Genomic DNA, 6,420 nt, shown 5'->3' on the forward strand with positions numbered 1-6,420 from the left:
CCCCCTCTTGATGACTTGATGATGCTGAGAAGCCCTGAAGCAAAGTAACCCACTAGATCAGGTTTGCCAGATTTATTTGATCACAGAGTGTGTGTGTGTGTGTGTGTGTGTGTGTGTGTGTGTGTGCGCGCGCTCACACGTGCGCTTGTGTGTTTCCAGGTAACATGTAACAGCTCCTGGAACTGGTGTACCACAAAACATACTTGGAAGAGTGCTTGTCCATTGAATCCTCTCCTTGATTTAGAGAGGAAGAAAACAAAGCCCGTCTTGAGGCCCAGGAGACTAGTGGATTCCTGCTACTGGCAGGGCTGGGAACTGGACCTGTTTCCAATCCGGTCCAGGCTCCTCCTATCGCCTTCAATCATGGTCCATGGTGGTGGCTCTGAGGTCTCCCCTCAAGCATCCTTTCCATTGTCTGGAATTTGAGGTTGTGTCTATTTATAGTTCACACAGCAATGAATCCATCAAATGCTTGGAATGTTTTAAAAAGGGCATTGGGCCCTGTACGGTTGACCTAAATAAAACACCGCTGTCTGGAGGGCTTGTGATTTACTAGACCCTGAAATATCTGAGTTGACTGTAGAATCACAGTCAGATAAAGAGGTTCTTCCTCAATAGGAAGAGCAAAGCAAAGGGGTCAAAACTCTGCAAAGCATTACTAAAACGTAGGTGTACCACCCATCAAGAAGTCACCCAGACAATCCGCTGGTGATGCAGAGAGGGACAATTGGTGAGCCAAAATAATAAAAATGTGTCCAAAGGTCACACACATGTATTTTTCAAATTACATAAATTCAGGGAGTTTGGGCCTGCCAATACTCTTTAGAAGTGACATTTTTTCTGCCTTATTCTCTGAATTCCAATGGCATTTTGAATGTATACATACTTCAGCAATTCGGTAATTATGCATTTGGTTCTGAGACTCCAGCCCTGGATACTGTGGAATCTTTCTCAGGTTTTTTTGGTGTCTTACTACAGTTGAGGTGCCGGACATACTCTCGACAGTTGAGGGATTTATAATTGTTTTCTAGTGTTTGAACACCAAGTTATGCTTCCAACGCCAATAACCAGCCTAGAAGGTAACTTCATGAAAACCCAGAAAGAGGACCCTTCCCCAGGGCAGATGCAGCCTAGAACCAGAACTTGGTGAACAGAACACAGGCTAGGTTCTGGTCCCCACTGGCCCCCACGGGGAGACCCTCCTGCAAATGAACAAGCCCCACAGCTACAGGCAAGGACCCTGTCTCTTCCATCTGTCTCCTGCGCCTCCACCCTGTGGTCTGAACTGATCCAAGCAGAACCAGATCTTCCATAAGTCTGCATATCCTAATGGATTTGGGTATCTCCAGGCCCTGGGGACTCAACATCAAAGTCCGTCTGCCTCGGTCCCAGTGTCTAAACTCCTGGATCTGGGATTTCTTTTTTGTTCCCTCATTGTTTAAACAGGGTTTGTGTCTTGCAATTACCAGTTGCCGTTTCTAGATCTCCAGTTCTGCCCAGGTTGGAACCCTGCTCCTCCCTGTCAAATCTCTTGGTGACAATAGACACCCTGCCTGAATTCTGAACTCCCTCTCCAGATGCCATGACATTTGTTATCTATTTAGAAATCCTACTTCATCTCACAACTAGACCACATGGACTAAAAACTTCTCTTTCCATGACCCTCTTTTCTTGCTCCTGGGTTATTAGCCTGGGCCCCAGTTGCCAAGTCCCCTCCCCATAGCCTCTTCTGAATTGTGGGCCCTGACAGTCCAGGGAAGAACACATGCAGCCCCGTCTCCTGGGCCCTCAATACGCCACGTGCAGTGGTAGTTGATATTCAGAGGAGCGACTTCAGGCACTGCAGAGTTGATAAGCCAGAAATGAATCATGCTTTAGCTATGAAGGTGGAAAACAGGAGGCATACAGTTAGAATGAATATCAACCACAGATGTTGAAACAAAAAGATGTTCTAATGAAAGCCCCACTTATTCAGAGAATTGAGGGTCAAGGAACTAGGAAGTCCAATGAGCAAAGACTTGACTTCACCTGAGTACATCCAGCACCCAAGTCCATGACAGGTGCTCAGCAGGAACATGCCACATGAAGGGAAAGAAAAGTCAACCAGCAGTTCTTGGTCAAGAAAGGTTTCGCTGGCCTATGTAGTCCTTCATTCATCATGTGTGATAGAAGCTATTTTAAATCATCTTATAGTTTATAATCTTTAATACACTAGACTAGGAGAGGATAATTAATGAAAACCCAATAAGCATTTGATAAGTTGCTAGGCTCACAGACTCTAATAGTGGATATTCATGTAACATGCAAGCTTGTGCATCATAATGTGTAGGTGGAAACACAGTTCACTTTCGGGACTGTTAAAGGATCTTTCTACGACTGGAATGCACACAGAGGAACAGATAGTAGCACTGAACATCACTCAGCTTCCTGACGGTTCACAAAATGCCTGAACACATGTATTCATATTGGATCCTCACAAGAGAGAGGAGACCGCTAAAGAAGCTAAAGAAGATCACATGCATCACTTGTTTCTAAGAATGTATCTAGTGGCTTATGAGATGTAACAGCTTTCAGAGATGTCTGCATGATCATTAACAGTGACAATTCAACAGTTGCAAGCATAGAAAGACCTAGGAAAGAGACACTCTATAATAAAGAAAAATTGAAAGGAAGAGTCCAGAGTGGCAACTTTTATTTACTGTGATAAAAAGGGATGTCTTATTCAACCTGGGACTGTTACAGAATAGGATTCTTAAAGATAAGTAACGAGATACCGGAAGTGAGTCATGAGACGCCTGCTTTGGAAGCCTAGCTTCGGCTCACCAGAGGAACCAGAGGAATCATTCTCAAGCTTCCCATTCATATTGCACGGTATTGATTGCAGCAGTGCACTCCAAAGTAGCTATAGCTCTGGGGACTCAATTCAGATACTGGGAAGAATCCAAAAGGCCCACAGATACAAACTGCAGAAGGCAGATAGCACATAGGCTCTCCGGACAGCCCAGACATTCTCCTTATGATATAAAGCATCTTGCTCATTTCCTCATCTTCTAAGAATCTTGTTGCTGGGTATTCTGCTGGAGAGATTAATGAGTTACCCTGGAAACCTTACATAATATTTCTATTTCAACCAGAAAGTCTGTCTTTTAAATAAAGCGATATATTTTTTGGAAGTATTTTATTGTTTTCCTTATTTTTTTTCCTTCTCACAAAAGTAATAGGTGACTCATGTGAAGATGCTTTTCAACATTACAGAAATATGTGAAAATGTTGCTTTGGCTAACATTTCGCTTATTAAGGCAGAAAGTAGAAGGAATACAGATAGAAAATTCACCTCCCCCTTCCTCCAGGTCACCTGCGTGAGCATGAAATCCAGCAGATCTTTTTTTTCTATGCAGGCACTTAATTTGACAATAACTTTTAAAGATCTCTACACTACATTTTGAAAACTGTCATATCAAGCAGCAGTGAGAATGATTTGACCAATATTTGACCCTTACTGGATTTTAAAAATAATTCAGCCTCATACTTTAAACACAGAGTAAGTGAAGCTCCAAAGAAATGTTTTAAAAATTGATGGGAAAAAAGTCCATCCGTGTGTGAAACCAGCTAGGGCTAAGGCTACCAGGATTCTGGGAACCATGACGCTAATAGATTTCTAGCTGATGAAATCTGAAATAAAAATGTGGGCCAAAAAATTTGAAATAAAAATGTGGTCAGATGCATGGCTGGTATGGACTTTTTGGCTGACTCAAAACAAACACCAAAATAGCAACAGTGTCTATCTCTGATAAACGTGCCTTCCCAGCAGCCTCCTCTCTGCAGCAAGACATTTCTATTACTTTTTCCTAAAAGGGAATCAAGCTTGCTTTGAAGTGACAGTCCTGCTTGCACTGCATGCAGCACCAAAGCTCTGTAACTTTCTAATCTCTGGTTTCCACACTTGAAAATGCTCTTTCTTGCTATTTTAGAACTAAAGTCTCTGTCTTGAAAAGACTGTGCTCTGAATGTTTGCAAGTCACCTGTTTAGAGCTTGCATTATGCATTCCCACAGAAACAAGTCTCAGTGGGATTTTGAAATCCCTGAAGCAAACCAGTTAATCTGTTTGCACTTGAAGTACCTAATTGTGTGCACTGTGGAAATGTGAGACCTTGGGTAACAAGCTCTTCTAAAAAATGTTTTCTTTCAGAGTTCTAACTCGGGATGCCTGGAATGTGGTCCTGATCTCAGGTCCTGTCTTTGTGGTTCACAGGCTTCTGAGACTCTGGAAACACCATCACCCAAGGACACAGCACAGGAAAACCACAAGACAAGCACCTGGCTGGTGAGGAATGGGGGCTGCAATCCCCCCTGCGCAATTGCGCCCTCTCCAGGGAGCACTTGGCCCCTCCTGTGATTGGCATCCAACAAGGATCCTCAAAATGCAAATGACTTACCTAAGGCTCAGGAGTAGCCACTGGTTGGTTTTATTTTTTCAGTCCTCTTTTCTTCCAAGTAGAAAAGAGGGCACTGTCCTTCACATCTGGGAGTTAGTATGAAACCGCATCCTCCTCTATGGAAGCAGATGGGTGCCACAGGGTTGGTAGTTGCTCTCAAAATGCAGACAGGCTCTGGATTACAGAGCTCTGCAATTTCTCTAGATTTGAAGGTTCATTATCTCCCTTAGGCTTCACAGAGTAAGTAGCAGTATGATACTGAAAACAAAAAAGGACCTGTGCTTTTTGAGGGGAGACAGTAAAGGATCCTGCACTTCTAGACAAGTTGAGTTTTCAAGCCCCACGGAATCGAAAACTCTGGAACTAGGGTCAGCAATCTGTGTCTCACACGCCTCTCCAGGTGATTCCAGTAATCAAGCTCAGGTGTGAGGACTACTGGCACAGTGGAAAAGGCAGGGCCTGCTTTTAAATCCTGGCCTTGCCCCTTAACAGCAAGCTGCACGAGCTTCAGCAAGTTGGTCTTTCCAAGTTTAAGTAGAAGATTAAATGAGACAATGTATTTGAAGTACTTGATGCAATGACAGACTGTGTTGATCGACTTTCTATCACTACAACAAAATACCTGAGATAATGAACTATAAAGAGAAAAAGGCTTACTTTGGTTCACAGTTTTGGAGCTTCCAGTCCATGATGCTTTTAGGCCTGTAGTGAGGCAGCACATCATGATGGGAACACACAGTGGAGAAACCCACTTAGATTGAAGGGATCAAAGAGAGATAAAGGACCCTTTCAGACCCGGACATTGTACTTCCAGGGAACCCAAAGGTAAAATACATTCTGTGTGATCTCTTCTACACAGAAATAGAGCAGTAGTTCTCAATCCTGGCTAATCACTAGATCCCTCATGCAGCTTTTAATCTTTACCCTGCCCTGGACTTTCAGAGCCATAATCTCCAGTGGTAGAAGCTGTGTATCTGTAATTGTTAAAATCTTCATAGGCAATTCTGAGAGGAAGCCACTGGAATCAAAGGTGGCACGGTTAGAGCTAAAATTTACTGAGTATTTGTTCCAGGCACTATGCTGACTTCTTTATGTACATCTAATTCTCACTGTGACTCTTCCATGTAGGCACTGTTTATTTAACAAATGAGGAAACTGAGGTAGAGAGAGCCTAAACAATCCCAATTTCACACAGCTGAGAAGTGGTTTACGACCTGAACCCAGGTTTGAGCTAGTAGATGCATTTAACTGGTAAAATAATCATAATCATAATGCATTCATGTGTTCGTTCATCGGACATACATTTACTGTGCATGACCAAGTAATAAACTGGGAGCCAGAGAATGTAAAAATGAATATAGACCCCCATCCCCATCCTCAAGAAATCCACGCTCTAGCGTGATTAGGAAAAAACAAAAACAAAAACAAAACGGCAGAAGGGCTGCTTCTTTCTGAAAGATGATGTCATGTGTCTGAGTGGCTGAAAAGGTTTCCCACTGACCACTAGACTTGTCCTCTCAAGAGCCAGCTACCAATCCGTACCCGTTTGGCTACCCGCCTCCTAGACTGTGAGGACCAGGCCTGCTGGCCAGCTGTCCTCGCTCCGCAGCAGCGCTGGGCAGCCCTGGAGTCCAAGCTGACTGGCCCTGCGTGGGCCTCGGCGGTCCTCACAAGGTTGCAGCGCTTACGCAGTCATCTTGCCTGGCATCCTCGCTCCGCGGTAGGCCGACCAATCAAATCCGAGGGAAGGAGGAGCGTCCCGCGGAGCGAGTAGGCCGGCCCTCTTCCAGGAGTAAAGCCTGTCACTTACATCAAAGAGACGACTTCAGGAAATTTCTCAGAAAAGTACAGAGAAAAGACTGAAGCCTGCTCTTTAGAATTGCGGAATGTTAGCGCGGGCCCAATCGCTGGACACCGTGTCAGACTGATCAGAACACTGAGCTCCAGGGTCTCAGCGCCGGCTGGGTCTGGACTCCTGGCTTA

This window comes from Sciurus vulgaris (genome assembly GCF_902686455.1).
Source record: "Sciurus vulgaris genome assembly, chromosome: 7".
In the NCBI taxonomy this organism is placed as follows: domain Eukaryota; kingdom Metazoa; phylum Chordata; class Mammalia; order Rodentia; family Sciuridae; genus Sciurus; species Sciurus vulgaris.